Raw genomic sequence first — 18463 nt, forward strand, 5'->3', positions numbered from 1 at the left:
GACTAAATACACAGTTAGAGCTGATTAAAATAGTAGTGGAGTAATTAAAATTTCCGTTTTTGTTTTTTTGTTTTGTTTTGTTTTATCTCCAGGACTTCGCTTTATATTTTGCTTGGTTTTACACGTTCGCACGTTTGTCAGGGGAAAAAAAAAAAATTAATAAAGAAAAAATAAAAAGTAACTACTTCAGAGGAAGGTCTCTTTTTGTCCAGGATGACTATTACTTGCGATGTTGCCGGAGATGTTCTTCGGATCCTTCTCTTTCCAGCTCCCGGGTGCTGGGATCACAGGCATGGCCAGCACCCCCACGTTTGTTTATGTGGTACCGAAAGGATGGTGCCCAGGGGCCTTTGAAGCACCCTAGGCCAGGGCTTCCCTTTCCCCTCATGTGTCCAGATCGCTGAGGCTTGCTGGCTACCAGATAAAATTAAGCCAAATCTAATGTGATTCCAATCACGTAACAATGTGACTAAGCAGGCCCCGTTAAGATTAAACCGGATTATCGGGCTCAAGTCTCCCAAGTCCCGGGTAGAGTTGAACTACCCTGAGCGGGGAACCACGTAATCTCCTGTTTCACGATTGTCCACGAAGACGGCAGCCGTCACGGATCCTGACCTCCGCCACTATGGCGGCAGCCATGTGCCATACTCTCCAAGGCCCATTTTCGTTCTAGGTTGACTAGCCTGCCCACCCACGGGACCAGGATCTGGACCGAATATGCGCGTGCGTGCAACTCCTAATCTACACAGTACCCTTAGTGCAAGAAAAGAAAAACAACTCCCTGTCTTTAAAAAGAATAAAAGAACAACAGGAAAGGGGGAAAAAAAAAAAAAAAAAAGACGAAAGGCCCAGCCCGGTCTCCAGTGTGAGTTCACCAGGACTACACAGAGAAGGCCTTGACTGCACAGAAAACACACACACCACACAAAAACAAACAAACAAACCAACAAAACTGAATTCCAGCACTTGGGAGGCAGAGCGGGAACTAGGCCATAGGTCACCGATTCCAAAACTAAGACTATGGAGTCCTCCCCCGCCCAAGGATTCGCCTGGAGAAAGCCCAGTAATATTTAACCATCACCCCTAGCAACGGCTACTCAGCGAATAACCTGGGACTTAACCCAGGTGTTCTTTACAAGAGGATGAGTAAAACAATTACGGTTTTGCCTGGGCGCCCCCCCCCCCCACAAACATTTTCCCCGGGACACCCGATGATGCCTAAGTAAGTACCAATCAATCCTAAAATTTTCCCACACCTTGCTGTAATACTAAACAGAAACCCTCCTCCCCTTGAGCTCGGGGCTCTACTCTCAACTGCTGCATCGGTGAGTGTGAGGGGCGCCCCCCCCCCCAGCTCCAGCTGGTCATTAAAAAGACCCTACTTCGCCTGCGTCGTCGGAATCGGCTCCTCGGTGGTCTTTGGGGTGGGTCGTCGAGACAATACGAGATGTGACCTCGACCAGTCTGTTGCCTCTAGTAAGCTGGAGGGCATATCAGAAAAGAAAATTCCTAAAAACAATCATTCTTACAGTCTCCATTTAAGGAGACTATGTTTCTCCTTTATCTTTCTATTTTTTTTAATAATTTATTTAATTTTTATTTTATGTGCATTAGGGTGAGGGTGTCAGATGCCGTGGAACTGGCATTACAGACAGTTGTGAGCTGCCATGTGGGTGCTGGGAATTGAACCTGGATCCTGTGGAAGAGCAGGCAGTGCTCTTAACCACTGGGCCATCGCTCCAGCCCCCTGCTTTATCTTTCATTAACATATATATATATATACATATGTGTGTGTGTGTGTGTGTGTGTGTGTGTGTGTGTGTGTAAAACAAGTCTTGCTTTGCTCCAGTCACGCCTTGTTAATACTACTACAGAAGACCAAAATAATACATAATTTCTTCCTGTTCATATATATAAGCACTAAATAGCAAACTGAAACACTCAGACCATGGAATTAAGTAGGCTAATTGAAAATCTTCACCTTCCCCTCATTCCTCCAAGTCCAGTCAGTCCCCCAGTCTCATCCCTAGCTCTGTATCTGACGTTCTGCTGTGGCCTTTCTAGTCTCTCTCTCTCTCTCTCTCTCTCTCTCTCTCTCTCTCTCTCTCTGCCTCATTTTACCTGGTTTTTACACCCAGTTTTCTACCAGAAGACACACAACCTCTACATGCTCCTAAAAGCCAGAGAGAAAACAGAAAACAAAGATCAAACGACAAAGATAAAACCAGATATCAGCTATCAGCACCACCTAGAATTACAGTCTTCCCAATCCTAGATGCCTACACCACCAATGCCAGCCAGGGCAATATGTCTCCGCTAGAGCCCGTCAACAGCGAAGCACAAGAAGAAAGACCTTCCTTAAGATAGCCTTTACAAATATGATAGAGGTCCTTCCTAAAAGAGAACATTAAGAGAGCCTTTCAAGAAATCTGTGAAACCACAGACTGTGGAGGGAAATGAATCAAACACCTGAAAAATAAAACAGAGTAGATAAAGAGAACCTAAACCGAGGGAATTTCCGAAAGTGGGAAAACAAAACAAAAGGGTAGGGGACTCAAATAGAAACTTCAGAGGCAAACCTGGCTAACAGATTACAACAGATGGAATTAGAGAATCTCAGGCATTGAAGGTATATCATAGAAAGAATAGATACATTGCTCAAAGAAAATGTTAAAGAAGAAAGAAAGAAAGAAAGAAAGAAAGAAAGAAAGAAAGAAAGAAAGAAAGAAACAAGGAAACAAATAGAAAATCCAGTTATGAAACAGCCAATAAATCAAGGATATTGAAAAAATACAAAGAATATTTTCAAAAACAGATAAATTATAGAAGAGAATGTCCTTAACCTACCGAAGAGGCTTTTCAAAGCAAAAGAAGCACACAGAATACCAAATAGACTAGACCAGAAAAGAAAATTCCCTTGGCGTTGTACTAGCCAAAACAGTAAACCTACAGAAGCCAAGAAAGCCTATTAAAAGCTGCAAGGGGAAAAGACGGATCAACCTATAAAGGGTAGACCTAGCGGAACTGCAAAAGCTCTAAAGGCCATAAGAGCCTGGACAAACTCTAAGCTATCATCACAGATGCATGCGGGGCCGGAGAGATGGCTCAGCTCTTCCAAAGGTCATGAGTTCAACTCCCAGCGAACGACCACATGGTGGCTCACAACCACCTATCAGGTGAACCGATTCCCTCTTCTGGCAGATGTAAATGCAGATACAACACTCGTATACATAAAATAAATCAATCTTTTAAAAATTAAAAAAAAAAAAAGGTGTCACGGGTGCTAGCAGCCTAGAGTACTAAACTCGATGAGACTCGCAATCGCTAGAGATGGAGAAGATGAAGTGGTCCACGCACACGATCGCTTAAACGCAGAAAGACGACTCGACGAAAAGGAAAGGGAAAAACTTTTGGGTTTAACGTTTCATCTTTCAGGGCCTGGAGAGATGGCTCCTGGAGAGGGAAAAACTTTTGGGTTAACGTTTCATCTTTCAGGGCCTGGAGAGATGGCTCCTGGAGAGCGCTGTCGGCTCCTCCGAACGGACCCCGGTTCAATTCCCAGGACCCACATGGCAGCTCACAAGTGCCTATAACGCCAGTTCCAAGGGATCTGGCACCCTCACACTAACGCACATAAAATACGAATTAAATCAATTAAAAAAGAAAAGAACAAAACAAAACACACAGCCATGCATGTATCAAGGAAACCCTGTGTGAAGAGGAAAAGAAACCCCCCCACCAAAAAAAAAAAAAAAAAAAAAACAGAAACAAACCCAAACCCCCAAAAAAATCCAGAGCTTCTTTGTTTTTAGTTTTTTTATTATCTTATTGTCCGTTCAATTTAATGTTAAATTATAGTTCTCTGACTCTCTGTCTCTCTCTCTCTTTGTCTGTCTGTCTCTGTGTCTCTCACAGACACACATACACAGAGAAACAGATAGAGAGAAACAGAGAGAGACAGAGAGATTGAGATTGAGAGAGAGAGAGAGAGAGAGAGAGAGAGAGAGGACACGAACACTTTCCAAACATCTGTTTAATAAATATTCACGCATCGATAACCTCGTTAGCTTCCGGAGAGTCGTGAGAACATCTCTTGTTGAAAGCACCGTGAATGCTAAAGAATATGTCCTTTCGTCTTTTCTAAGCGTGTTAACGTTTCTGCGAGAAACGATCAACTCCAAGAAGACACCTAACTTTTCTTTAAGGTGTTTTCACTCACACACACACACACAAACACACACACACACACACACACACACACACACACACACATCTTTGAACATGTCAGTACACTATTGTACAGCTGCTCCCGAACGCACTTTCCAAACATTTGTTATATTATCACTTATAGAAACCAAAGCACGTGGGATACGGTGGCAATGTTACTCCTGGCCACGGTGGGTGGTTTTTTTCTAGCAATGAATCACGCTGAATGTCGGCAGAAAGCGAAGAGAGCCTTTTAACCAAAGCTCAGTATGCACACAAAACACTTGTTTGGGGTGTCCGGATACCTCAGTGAACTTGTTAGGTGTCTTGCATGGATGAAATCACTCACTCCTGGGTGAAAGCAGAGTGAATACAGCCACGTATCAGGATGAAAAGGAAAGAGAATAACAAAGAGAGCTCCACGCCATTCACTCCTCATGATTCGTTTATTTTATTCATGCACTTACTCGGTTACTTAGTTACTTAGTTTTTTTGAAACAAGGTTTCCCGAGAAAGGATACCATCTGCAAAGCAGGCTTAAAACCCAGGGATCTGCCTGCCTCTGCCTTCAGGGTGCTGGGCCTGCCTAAAGGAATGCACCACCACACCCAGCTTCTCTTCCTTGTATTTCTCTAATTCCAGGAAGACATCTTTTTCTTCTTCTTCTGGTTTATACTCTTTATCGTATATTTAGTTCAATTTACAAAAGACTCTCTCTCTCTCTCTCTCTCTCTCTCTCTCTCTCTCTCTCTCTCTCCTCTGTGGTGCGTGTTTGAGAGAGAGAGAGAGAGAGAGAGAGACAGAGAGAGAGAGAGGGGATCTCTGTGTGTGATGTGTGTCTTTCTTTCCCTTCTCTCCCCCCACCCTTGCTTCACTGCCTAGAATTAAAAAAAAAAAAAAAAAAAAAAAACAAAGAGCTTGAAAACAAACAACAGCAACAACAAAAGCAGAAGCAGGCCTTATCTTTGTTTCAGGGCCAGACTGGTCTCCAGAACCAGTGGCAGGACAGCCACGCCTGTAACAAAGAAACCCTATCGAGAGAGAGAGAGAGAGAGAGAGAGAGAGAGAGAGAGAGAGAGAGAGAGAAGCTTGATTTGCTTTTAATTTCTCGTTACCTTGTTTAATCTTAAAATATAGCTAACTCTCTGTCTCTCACAGACAGAGAAAGCAGAAAAGTGCTATATCTAGCTTAGTAGAGAAGAGCGCATGAATGTGTTTTCAAGGTAAGAACAGAAAGTCAAAGCACAGCGTTTCGAACAAAGTCCAGGAAAGTATGTAACAGTGTTTCTGAGCTATGCTGAGAAGAAACAGAAAAGTGATCTATCTATCTATCTATCTGGCATAGTACAGAAGAACACATAAAACGTCTCTCCAAGGTAAGAACGGAAAGGCATAGCACAGCGTGGCGAACTAAGTACAGGAAAATATGGAACCGCGTTTCTGAACTCAGTTGAGAAGAAAACAGAAAAGTGATACGTCTAGAAGGTGAACCGATTCCCTCTTCTGGCAGATATAAATGCAGATACAACACTCGTATACCCAAAGTAAATAAATCTTTAAAAAAAATTAAAAAATAAAAAGACATCACAGGTGCTAGCAGCCTAGAGTACTCAACTCCACGTCAGTCGCTAGAGATGGAGAAGATCAAGGGGTCCACGCACACGGTCCATTACACAGAAAGATGACACGATGAAAAAAGAAAGGGAAAAAATGACTCTTGGGACCACATGGTGGCTCACAAACCATCTATCAGGTGAACCGATTCCCTCTTCTGGCAGATGTAAATGCAGATACAACACTCGTATGCATAAAATAAATCAATCTTTTAAAAATCAAAAAATAAAAAATAAGAAAAGGTATCACTAAACTCGATGAAACTCGCAATCGCTAGACATGGAGAAGATGAAGTGGTCCACGCACGCACACGATCACTTAAACGCAGAAAGACGACCCGACGAAAAGGAAAGGGAAAAACTTTTGGGTTAACGTTTCATCTTTCAGGGCCTGGAGAGATGACTCCGTGCTTAAGAGCACTGTCTGTCGGCTCTTCCGAGCGGACCCGGGTTCAATTCCCAGGACCCACACGGCAGCTCACAAGTTCCAAGGGATCTGACACCTTCACACTAACGCACATAAAATACGACTATATCTCTGTCTCTGTCTCTCTCTGTGTGTGTGTGTGTGTGTGTGCGTGTGTGCGTGCGTGCGTGCGTGCGTGCGTGCGTGCGTGCGTGGGTGTCTCTGCATTTGTGCTCTGCATTGGTGCTCGGCATTTGGAGGTTCACAAATCGTTCCCTAAGAAGCATGTTTGTCTCTCTGCCTAAGCTTGTTAACGCAGACTCCTAGTCCAGGTAAAGCAGACTGTCCTCACATTCAACCCATCATCTCTGGGAAAATCTGAAAGGATGCAGCCGGGCACGGTGACAGAGCGATGCCGGTCCCGGGAAGGGGGGATGGCGGGTGGATCAGGAGTTCGAGGACCGGGAAGCAGCATGTTAAGAGGTAGAGGGTCAGCGAATGCGAATGTAAATATCTACCAGCAGTGGATGTGCTCGTTGTTAGAACTGCAATCCAAGTATCAGCAATCCAGCAGTTAGCCTGTACAGGCCAAGCAGGCCTGACTCGAGTCTCCAAAGGAGCCCAAGTCCTAGCTAGCAGTTCAAACTGCCCTGAGCAGGGAACCGCGAGCCTGGCTAGGGGTCCACGACCCAGCAGCGGCCACGATGGGGCCTGGGGGGGTGGGGGGGGGGGTCGGCGGAGCGGGTGCTTCTTGCCTGCCTGCCTGCCTGCCTGCCTGCCTGCCTGCCTGCCTGCCTGCCTGCCTGCCTGCCTGCCTGCCGGGGGCGGTGCGGCTAGCGCCTCAGAGGATGACCAGGGGACAGAGGCCAGGCAGGGTGAGTGAGCTTTGAGCGAGTGGCCAGCGCGGGCAGCGCAACTCGTCCGAGGTCACCTGACTCACACAGCAGCAGCCAGCTTCGGGCCACAGCAGAGCGCACAGCCCGCGCAGCAAGCGCCGGTGGGAAGGAGACAAAAGTAAACTTTAAATTCCAGCACTTGAGAGGCAGAGGCAGGCGAATCTCTTAGTGTGTGTCCAGCCTGACCCATAGTTTTATCCGTATGCTCATGATGAGTTGAAAACAGAAGTTTATAATCTTGCAGGGCTGGGGAGAGAGAGAGGGAAAGAGGGGTATAGTCTAATTTGGCTAAATTCCTAAATTTGCTCAGCTGTTGACCACATGGCATCTTTGAAAACACAAATTAAACACACACACACACACACACACACACACACACACACACACAGCCATGCTTGTTTCAGAGAAACAGAGAAAAGAAAAAAAAAGCTTCTTTGTTTTTACTTTCTGGTGACATAGTTTTCCCTTCAACTTAATTTTAAAATACAGTTCTCTGATACACTCTCTGTCTCTCTGTCACACTCTCTATCTTTCTGTGTGTACACAGACAGCGTAGTCTAGTATAGAACTGACCTCTTCCGAAATTAAATAAATTAAATGAGTTTATGAATACAAATACATACAAATAAATACACATTTTAAATAAATACAAATTAACTAAAATTTAAAAACCACACAGCCATGCATATATCAAAGAAACCCTGTGGAAGAGAAAAAGAAACACCCCCCCACAAAAAAAAAATACAAACAAAACAAAAACCGAAGCTTCTTGTTATCCTATTGTCCATTCAATTTAATCTTAAATTAAACTGCACCTTCCAAACATCCGTTTAGGAAATAGTCATACATCGATAACCTCGTTAGCGTCCGGAGAGTCAAGTCGTAAGAACATCTCTTGTTAAAAGCACCGTGAATGGTACAGAACATGTACTTCTGTCTGCCTAAGCTTGTTAAAGCAGTTGACCGAACGTTGTCTCTGGGAGAAACAATCAACTCCAAGAAGACACCTAACTTTTCTTTAAGGTGTTTTCACACACGCACATCTTTGAACATGTCGGGACACTAATGTACAGCTGCTCCTGAACGCACTGTCCAAACATTTGCTTTATCACTTCTAGAAACAAAAGCACGTGGGATACGGTGGTAATGTTACTTCTGGCCACGCTGGGTGGTTTTCTAGCCATGAAATCATGTCGAATGTTGGCAGAAAGCAAAGAAAGCCTTTTAACCAAAGCTCAGTATGCGCGCGCGCACACACACACAACACTTGTTTATGGTGTCAGGATACATACTAATGTATGTATCATTCCTCAGAATGATAACATGAAAGAGAATAACAAAGAGAACGCCATGACAGTCACTCCTTATGATTTGTTTATTTTATTCATGCACTTACTTAGTTACTTAGTTTTTTTTTTTGTTTTGTTTTGTTTTTAGGTTATGTGAAACAAGGTTTCCCGAGAAAGGATACCATCTGCAAAGCAGGCTTAAAACCCAGGGATCTGCCTGCCTCTGCCTTCAAGGTGCTGGGCCTAAAGGAATGTACCACCACACCCAGCTTGTCTTCCTTGTATTTCTCTAATTCCAGGAATCAGGCTTTTTTTTTTTTTTTTTCTTCTTCTGGTTTATATTCTTTATCATATCTTTAGTTCTCTCTCTCTCTCTCTCTGGTGTGTGTTTGAGAGAGGGGGGGATCTCTGTGTGTGATGTGTGTCTTTCTTTCTCTTCAACCCCCCCCCCACCCTTGCTTCACTGCCTAGAAGAAAACAAACAAGCAAACAAAAAGCATGAAAACAAAAACAGCAGAAGCAGGCCTTCTCTTTGTTTCAAGGCCAGACTGGTCTCCAGAGTGAGTGGCAGGGCAGCCACCCATATCTGGAGAGAAAAAAATATATGTGAACTAAAACAAAACAAAACAAAACAAAACAAACAAACAAAAAACCAAAGCTTGTTTGTTTTTAATTTCTCGTTCCCTTATTTAATTTTAAAATATAGCTAGCTCTCTGTATCTCACAGACATACAGAGAGAGAAAGAGAGAGAGAGAGAGAGAAGTGATGTAGAGAGAGAGTTTGTCTCAAATAAATAACTAGATAATAAATAACCGAACAAATAATAAACAAACAAACAAACAAATTCAGGGGCTGGAGAAATGGCTCAGTGGTTAAGAGCACATGGTCTGGTCTTCCTTCTCAAGGTCCCACACTCAACTCCCAGTCCCTACATGGCAGCTCAGGGCCTTCAGTTCCAGGTCTTCTGACACCCTCACATCAACGCACATGAAATAAAGACCAATAAGTTAAAAAAAAAAAAAAAAAAAAAATCAGAAAGAACTAGAGAAGTCTCCAAGGGGTGAGAAAAACTGTGCCGAGGCATCTACTCGGTATGAAAGACAGCCAATACAGAGAGACATTGTCTCCAAAAACTTGTGTCAACCAAACAAGAAATGAAATTAAAACATAGGCCGGGCATGGTAGCACATGACTGTCATCCCAGGACTCGGGGAGTCAGAGAGAGGCAAGTGGATCTCTCTGAGTTCCAGGCCAGCCTGGTCTACAAAACCAAGGCTACCAAGGCTGGAAACAAACAAACAAACAAACAAACAAAACAAAAGCAGAAAAAAACAAAACAACCAGTAAACAAAAGAATGGATGAATGGATAAATAAACAAAACAAGCACACACACACACACACACACACACACACACACACACACACACACAAACACGTTGAATTAGAGTCTGTGCTGGTGGTGGCAGTACAGGCCTGCACATTACTTATCTCTCCGAACAAATTCTAACTCTAAATGTGAAACTTACAAACTGGGGCTGTAAGGATACTGGCAGGAAGACAGGCAGGTTGGCAGGCAAAACAAAAACACACACAATATAAATAATACAGTTAAAATCAACCAAGAAATTAGGGCGGGGTGGGGGGGTGCTACGGCTGGGATAAAAAGTAAATAACCTGTGATTAATATTAAAAAAAATAATAATATTAAAAAAGAAAAACAACAACCAAGCAAGAACAATTCATCAACAAGCTAGAGGGATAGACAAGAAGGCTGACAGCCAACTGGTTCGGCACCATTGCACAGACCCAGGACTTGGGATCGGGGTCAGGAGAAAAAAAAACAAAAAACAAAAAAAAACAAACAAACAAAGAAACAAAAACAACAACAGAAAAGAAGAAGCAGGCTTTCTCTCTGTTTCAAGGTCAAACTGGTCTCCAGAGCTAGTGGCAGGATAGCCACTGCATGCCAAACAAAAACCCAAACCAGAAAGAAAAGGAAAGGAAAAAGAAGAGGAAGAGTCCAGTCCGGTCTCCGGAGTGAGTTCCAGCACTACACAGGGACACCACTTACTGCAAAGGAAAAGAAAACCAAACAAAACAGACTTCCAGCACTTGGGGCCTCAGATGCCAGTCAACCAACCTCCTCCGGGTCTGAGCCCATCCTAGTCTCCAGAGTGAGTTCCAGACAACCCTATCTGAAGAGAAAAAGAAAACCTGAAAACCAAAAAAAAAAAAAAAAAAAACAAAAAAACAAGCTTGTTCGTTTTTAATTCATTACCTTCTTTAATTTTAAAATATAGCTCTCTGTCTCTGTTTCTGTCTGTCTGTCTGTCTGTCTGTCTCTCTGTCTCTCACAGACATACAGAGAGAGAGAGAGAGAGAGAGAGAGAGATTATGAAGAGAGAGCTTATCTCAAATTTTATAAATAGCTACATAATAAATAACTGAACAAGTAATAAATAAATTAATAAATAAATTTGGGGGCTCAGCGGTTGAGAGTACACACACCTAAAATAAAAAAGAACTAGAGATATCTTCAAGGCATGAGAAAACCTGTGTCAAGGCATCTACTCGGTATGAAAGACAGCCAATACAGGGAGACATCGTCTCAAAATCTTGTGTCAACCAAACAAGAAATAAAAACAAAACATAGGCCAGGCATGCATGGTAGCGCAAGCAATCAAACAAACAAACAAACAAACTGAAAAGCATATCGTCACGACAGGGCAAACCTAAGTCTGTAATGAACTGATGAATCATTCATGTTAATTTTAATTTTTATTATTTGTCATTAAAATATAAAAGGAAAAATACAATTGATTGTGCTGGAACAACACATTATTATTATTATTATTATTATTATTATTATTATTATTATTATTATTTGACTGGCCTCTGCCTCCCAAGTGCTGGCATCCTGGTTTTGTTTGTTTGTTTGTTTGATTGATTCCTGTACAGTCAGGGGTTTCTCGTCGTAGTAGTCCTAGAACTCCACCATTCTGTTTGGGCTTATTTGAAAGAAAGAGAGAGAGAGAAAGAGAGAGAGAGAGAGAGAGAGAGAGAGAGAGAGAGAGAGAGGGAGGGAGGGAGGGAGGGAGGGAGGGAGGGAGGGAGGGAGGGAGGGAACGAACTTTTTTTTTTCCACTAAATGTAACTAAATTTTAGTGTAAGCTTAAAATCGAATGGATGACAGATAAGAACACGCCGATCACCGCCCAGCTGTCTGGGAAAATCTGAAAGGATGCAGCCGGGCACGGTGACAGAGCGATGCCTGCCCCGGGAAGGGGGAGGTGCGGGGGGGGGGGGGTGGATCAGGAGTTCGAGGACGGTCTGGGCTCCGTAGTGAATTATTTTAAAGGCCAAAGAACGGAAGTTGAACCGATGAGATCTAACCGAGAAGCAGCATGTTAAGAGGTAGACGGTCAGCGAATGCGAATGTAAATATCTACGCCATTTCTAACCAGCAGTGGATGTACTCGTTGTTAGAACTGCAATCCAAGTATCAGCAATCCAGCAGCTAGCCTGTACAGGCCAAGCAGGAGCCCAAGTCCTAGGTAGCAGTTCAAACTGCCCTGAGCAGGGAACCACGAGCCTGGCTAGGGGTCCACGACCCAGCAGCGGCCACGATGGGGCTTGGGGGGGGGGGGGTGTCGGGGAAGCGGGTGCTTCTTGCCTGCCTGCCTGCCTGCCTGCCTGCCTGCCTGCCTGCCTGCCTGCCTGCCTGCCTGCCTGCCTGCCTGCCAGGGGCGGTGCGGCTAGCGCCTCAGAGGATGACCAGGGGACAGAGGCCGGGCAGGGTGAGTGAGCTTTGAGCGAGTGGCCAGCGCGGGCAGCGCAACTCGTCCGAGGTCACCTGACTCACACAGCAGCAGCCAGCTTCGGGCCACAGCAGAGCGCACACACAGCCCGCGCAGCAAGCGCCGGCGGGAAGGAGACGGGAGTAACAAAAGTAAACTTTTCCGAACTCCAAATAGTTCCCTAAGATTTTCTACGTCGGAGCCACCGACAAAAAGCACAGTTACCCAGCCTCGCTAGCTAAACAATCTATTGCTAGAGACCAACCATTTCCAGACCAACCATTTCCAGCACAGCACCTAGGGAAGCCACCCAAACCCGAACCAAGCAAACACAAAATTCCAGCACTTGAGAGGCAGAGGCAGGCGAATCTCTTAGTGTGTGTCCAGCCTGGCCCATAGTTTCATCCGTATGCTCATGATGATTTCAAAGCAGAAGTTTATAATCTTTTTATTTCAATTGTTTTTTGTTTTGTTTTGTTTTGTTTTAGTTTCGGCTCATTTGAGATGGGGTTTCTCTGTGTAAGTTTGGTAGACGCACACGCTGAGAGGGAGAGAAGAAAGAAAGAAAGAAAGAAAGAAAGAAAGAAAGAAAGAAAGAAAGAAAGAAAGAAAGAAAGAAAGAGAGAGAGAGAGAGACAGAGAGAGGGAGGGAGGGAGGGAGGGAGAGAGAGAGAGAGAGAGAGAGAGAGAGAGAGAGAAAGAAAGAAAGAAAGAAAGAAAGAAAGAGCTCCTCGCTCAACTAGTAAGAGTGAACTTCAAATTGTTCCGTAAGATTTTCCCTAACCTTGCTAAACAATCTATTGCCAGAGACCAACCATCTTCCAGCAGACAAGGCAGGTGTCAGAGTCAGGGATGACCTGATGATGGCTGCTGCTACTTGGGGCTGCTGGTTGTGGCAAAAAAAAAAAAAAAAAAAAAACAACTCTTTATATAATCTTTATATAATTTAACTCTTAAACTGCCATGGGCCTCTGGTTGTGGAGAGAGCCTCTAAAGCTCTAAAGGAAAAGAGTTAGAGGGAACTGAACCCTGGATTCTCAGATTCAGGGTCAAGAAACGGTGTTGTCAGCCAGGAGACATGGGAGAGAGGGGTGTTTAATCCTGCTCTATGTCTCTATCCCTACTGTATTTACAGGGAGCCCTCTGATTGTCATGGTATCTCTCTCTTTTAAAAATCAGAGTAAAGAGCGAGCGACACTAAACCTCTGTGATGGTTTGTTTCTACAGAGTAAGAGGGGTTTCTGTGTCTGTTTGTTTGTTTTGTTTTAATGTCAAAGTTTTTCTAAAATACAGGTGTCTGTCTCGTATGGGTAGCCATATATTCTTTGTTTCGATATTCAGATGATCTCTCTCATCGTATCCTCATCCTTGGACTAAACCTAGAAGGAATGCACGTCCTTCGTCATTAATTTGTTTCATCTCCCTTTGGCGCTCGGCATTTGGAGGTTCGAAGAGCTCCCAGCAGTCCATCTTCCCCCGAGCCCCAGGAAGGTTTTGCAAATTGCTGGAATGAAGTCAGAAACTCTTTGAAAAATCATGATCAGTCAGAGATTACAGAACCATCAGAATGTGAAAAACAACAGCACACTCTGTTATAGAGGTACACTTCTTCCACATATTTTTTGAAAAAATCTGCAATAAGGCCAGGCAAGAGAGCAAGGGCCGGGGTGGGCGGGGGGGGGGGGGGAGGAGGGGGGATGGGGGAAGGGGGGGGAGGAGGAGGAGGGGACCTCCAGCTCACTCACTCCTCCCTCAGCTCAGCGGCACACCCATCGTTGCTGTGTTAAACCGGTGGGGCCGCATTCCAGGAATTCTAAAGAACTTTGTTGTTCCTCTCCCAGGGGACAGAAGGGACGACTCTTTTTTTTTTTTTTTTTTTTTTTTTTTTTTTTTTTTTTTACCCCGTTTTGTTTTATTTGGTGGGGACCGCTCTTAGTTGTGTATTAATGAGAGGAAACTGTTCCCTGAATCACTCCCACCCCCCTTTTTTCGGTGCACCGGAGGAGACAGGGTCTCTCTGTGGATTGGTTTCCACTGCCCCAGAACTCAGTCGGTAGACCAGGTCGGCCTTAGAGATCTGCCTGCTTCCGCCTCTCCAGTAGCGCTGTGACTTAAACCATAAACCAACCACCCCACTCAGCTGGATTTCCCTCTCTCTCTCTCTCTCTCTCTCTCTCTCTCTCTCTCTCTCTCTCTCTTTAACTTTCATTTTACCCGTGGGTTCACCCAGACCATAATAAAAATACAGGATGGGACCAAAGGCCCAGGCCAGGAAAAAGGAAAAAGGAAAGAAAAGAAGCCAGGCAAGGTGGCACACGACTTTTATGACAGCATAAAAGGAGACAGTTGTAAGTTCGAGGACAGCCTATTTTTTGTTTGTTTGTTTAATAAAATTTTTATTTTTATATTAGTTACAGTTTATTCACTTTGTATCCCAGCTGTAGCCCTCTCCCTCATCCCCTCCCAATCCCATCTCATCAGGGCTGTCTGCATTGCCCTCCTCTGTGGCCTGGCAAGGCTGCTACCCCCAAGTGAGTTCCTGTCAGAGACATTCCCTGTTCCACTCATTAAGAAACCCACTTGGAGAGGGAGAAAAGCAAGCAGGCAGGCAGGCAGGCAGTCAGGCAGGCAGGCAGAAAAATATTTTCTCTCTACACAAGCAATCCGAATCTGCTTTATTAATGAAATGAAGAAAAGTACACAGTACTAACTACCTTTAAAGACCTCTTTCAAATGCCTCTCTGCGTGTGCCTGCTTTTAAATATTTAAGGGGGGGGGGGGTGAATCCGGGCCATGCAATAAGTCTAGGCCAGATTGGGCCCCAGCTCTGAGAGGGAAAATCGAGAGACAAGCCCCCTATATCTCTGACCCAGAAATTATCTCGAAATGACAACCACCAGAGAAGGAAATATCATTTTTCTCCAGCAGATTCTCACTGGTATAATGTTATAATGTAAGCAGGCAGGCCCCGGGCAGATTTTGGGTGGGTGGAGAGGATCAAGGAGGAGTTTGGGGTAATGGGAACACCCACCCCCGACAAATAACACAGCTGAACTTTGCTGACTCTGTTTTCCTGCCTATCCAACCACTCACTCCCAGCTGGACAAAGGGGAGCCGCCTATATGGTTATGAGACGCCATCCTCCATACTAGGTAGATTTTCCAGCAGAGCTAGTAGTCTCAGGAGGCTCCTGCCAGTCAGTCAGTCAGTCAGTCAGTCAGTCAGTCAGTCAGTCAGTCTTCTTGGAAACCCCAGGCAATTCTTGCAATTTACAGTTTCATCAGTCCCTGGGGTGTGCTTATTTAAAACCAGAAAATCAAAGATAAGATGAGAAAGGTGTGTGTGTGTGTGTGTGCGTGTGTGTGTGTGTTGGGTGTTGGAGACCATAATTTCAGCTTTATTTTTTTTTTATTTTATTTATTTTTATCTATCTCCCCACCCCCACCCCCCAGATGAGGACCAAACAACCCAGGCAGGACCTTCCTTTCGCTTGCTAAGCAGGCGATCTACCTACCACTGAGGGAAATCCCCAACCCCAAATAATTTATTTATTTATACTTTTATTTTATGTGTCCGATCACCTAGATAGAACTGAAGTTACAGACGAGCTGCCGCGTGGGTTCTGGAAATTGAACCTGAGTCCTTTGGAAGAGTACCCAGTGCTATTAACCACTGAGCCATTCCCTCCAGTTCCTCCGGTCAAGCTTTCCCTAGAAATTAAATATCGGTTGAATATGTCGAACCGAACCGGAGCCGGGCGTGGTGGTGCACGCCTGCCTGAGAGGCAGAGGCAGTTTGGAGGCCCTGTCTCTCCACTGGGAAAGAAGACTCCGCTCCCTCCCCATCTGCCCTGCCGATCCTCCCCTCCCACCCCCACCCCGTCCCCCACCCCGCCGATCGATCGATCGATCGATCGATCGACCCCCTTCCCCGCAGCCCGCCCCAAATCTCAAGGAGGGAAACTGTGAATGAAGGCAGATCCTTTAGCTGTGAAGAGTCACCCTCAGATTTGTTCAGGGAGAAGTGGATACTAACCATTATCCAGCCTGCAAACCCAGAGGGGGAGAAAAATGAATGCCTCTACTCTACACTCCCAGAAGAGCGATGGTCAAGGGGCACCCACCTTGCAGGCGGGTCGCAACCTTCTGTAACTCCAGTTTTAGGGAACTCTCACATACGGAGGCAGAATACCAGTTAAAGAAAATAGAATAATCGGGGAGGGGGGGGGGGTGGCATATAAAAAGAACTTACAGCCTTCCTCAGAGGGGTCAATTTGAATTTGCCCGAAGAAGACTAGAGAGAGGAACCAGAGGTTCTTCTAAGAAGCCCAAGTAAATCTTGAAGGTCACTTGCAGATCTTCAAATGGAGTGAGTTTTAAAACAAATCACAGTGGAAAAACACGACCCACCACCACCACCACCACCACCACCACCACCACCACCACCACCACCACCACCACCACCAAACAAGAACAAAAAAAAAAAAAAAGAAGAAAGAAAGAAAGAAAGAAAAAGAAAAACAAACAAACAGAACCCCAGAGATCTTGCACCTGCCTGAAGAGTATACCGGCTGTTTTTCCAGTCCCAAGCGCACGCGCGCGCGCGCACACACACACACACACACACACACACACACACACACACACACACGAGTGGGCAGTGGTAAAAATTAGCTCACAGAGAGAAACAACATAAGTCAATGAACCAACTAGAAACTTCGTAGTCATTCATTTATTTATTGTAATTGAGCGTAAAGTGAAGGGGGGGGGTGGCTCAGGTGGGCTGGGAAGCAGGTAGATAGAGTACCACCTGTGAGTCAAGAGGAAGAGGAAGGAAGGGCCATCTTCTTCTGCTGGAAAGAGGTAGTCTTTTGTTTGTATGCGTGATTGCGTCCCGCCTCGAGAAGGAGGGCAGTCAGTCAGTCCAGCTGACTGTGCCGGGGCATAGCAGTCCCACACCTCAAACTCCTCTTTCTGGCCGTGCCTTTGATTCTCGCCTCCGTCCTGTCCTGTTCGCCAGGGTGGTCAGGGAACCCTGCATGGATAGCAAAAAGGAAGCATGTCAGTGGGGAGGAGTCCATTACGTTTGGCCCCGCAAAGCAAAGCAGAGTAGAGCAGATTGGTCTATTTGAAAGAACGATTCCGATTCAAATTTTTAGAGAACACCATGCTTCCCAATGCCCATCTCCTCTCCTCCGTGTGCCCTCCCGCCCCCCACCCCCGTTTCCCCCTTGGCTCGGGCAGACAGTGTGCAGGCAGGCTGATAAGGAAGGGCCAATCGCACACACCTCGAGGAGCGAGCGAGCAAGCAAGCAAGCACCGCCGCACACTGTTATGATGGCGGGGAGAGAAAAAAGAGAAAGGTAACATGCTCAACCTTTACCTAGACATTACATATCAGTTAAAAAAAAAAAAATCAAAATGGAGCAGGCAGGCAGATCTCTGAGTCTGGGATAGGGAGGGAGGGAGGGAGGGAGGGAGGGAGGGAGGGAGGGAGGGAGGGAGGGAGGGAGATAAATACACACTGGAGAGATGGCTCACAACAGTCTATAATGGAGTTCTGGCGCCCTCTTCGGGTACATGCATGCAGGCACATTTAATCAGCCATTCATGTTAAAAAAAAAAAAAGGGGGGGGGCGGGGCTGGAGAGATGGCTCAGAGGTTAAGAGCATTGGCTGTTCTACCAAATTCCCAGCAACCACATGGTGGATAACAACCATCTATAATGAGATCTGTTCTGACCTGCAGGCACACATGCAGGCAGAACAATTAATAAAGAAACAAACAAACAAACAAACAAATCTTAAAAAAAAAAACTGGTCGATCATACATACATACATACATACATACATACATACATAGAAAGAAAGAGACAGTTAATTTATTCAGTTCCCCCCCCCCAAAAAAAAAGAAAAGAAAAAACTGATCGATCTAATGTATTAATCATATATTCATACGTAATAAATATCTATTATATATAAACATTATATATTATATAACATTATATATTATATAAATGCACATATATGTATAAATATTTGCATGTTTATGTACATTACACATATCATTTATATATGTAGATATAATTATATATTAATCATATTACATATCATATATAAATAAGCATACATAAAAATATAAATAAAATCGAAAATATATAAATAAATATATATAAATATATAAATATGTAAGTATGTATAAATATTATATATAAGTATATATAAAAATAAGGATTTTATTTATATATATTTTATT

The 18463-nt window shown here is 44.5% G+C and overlaps 1 long non-coding RNA gene across 2 annotated transcripts in view; it reads right to left on the reverse strand.

Moving 5' to 3' along the window:
• Window positions 1–16925: 16925 nt before the first annotated feature.
• The window catches only part of LOC132651942 (uncharacterized), a 2176-nt gene continuing 638 nt past the window's right edge, over window positions 16926–18463 (reverse strand). The window contains exons 1-2 of one of the 2 annotated variants that reach the window (XR_009589465.1): window positions 17497–17675; window positions 16926–17243 (exon numbers count right to left, since the gene is read on the reverse strand). This is a non-coding gene — a long non-coding RNA (uncharacterized LOC132651942). Of the gene's footprint in view, window positions 17244–17496; window positions 17676–18463 lie in introns of those variants that run through there. The other variant, XR_009589466.1, reaches the window with a different exon arrangement.

Source organism: Meriones unguiculatus, unplaced genomic scaffold (assembly GCF_030254825.1).
Source record: "Meriones unguiculatus strain TT.TT164.6M unplaced genomic scaffold, Bangor_MerUng_6.1 Chr15or18_unordered_Scaffold_116, whole genome shotgun sequence".
Taxonomy (NCBI): domain Eukaryota; kingdom Metazoa; phylum Chordata; class Mammalia; order Rodentia; family Muridae; genus Meriones; species Meriones unguiculatus.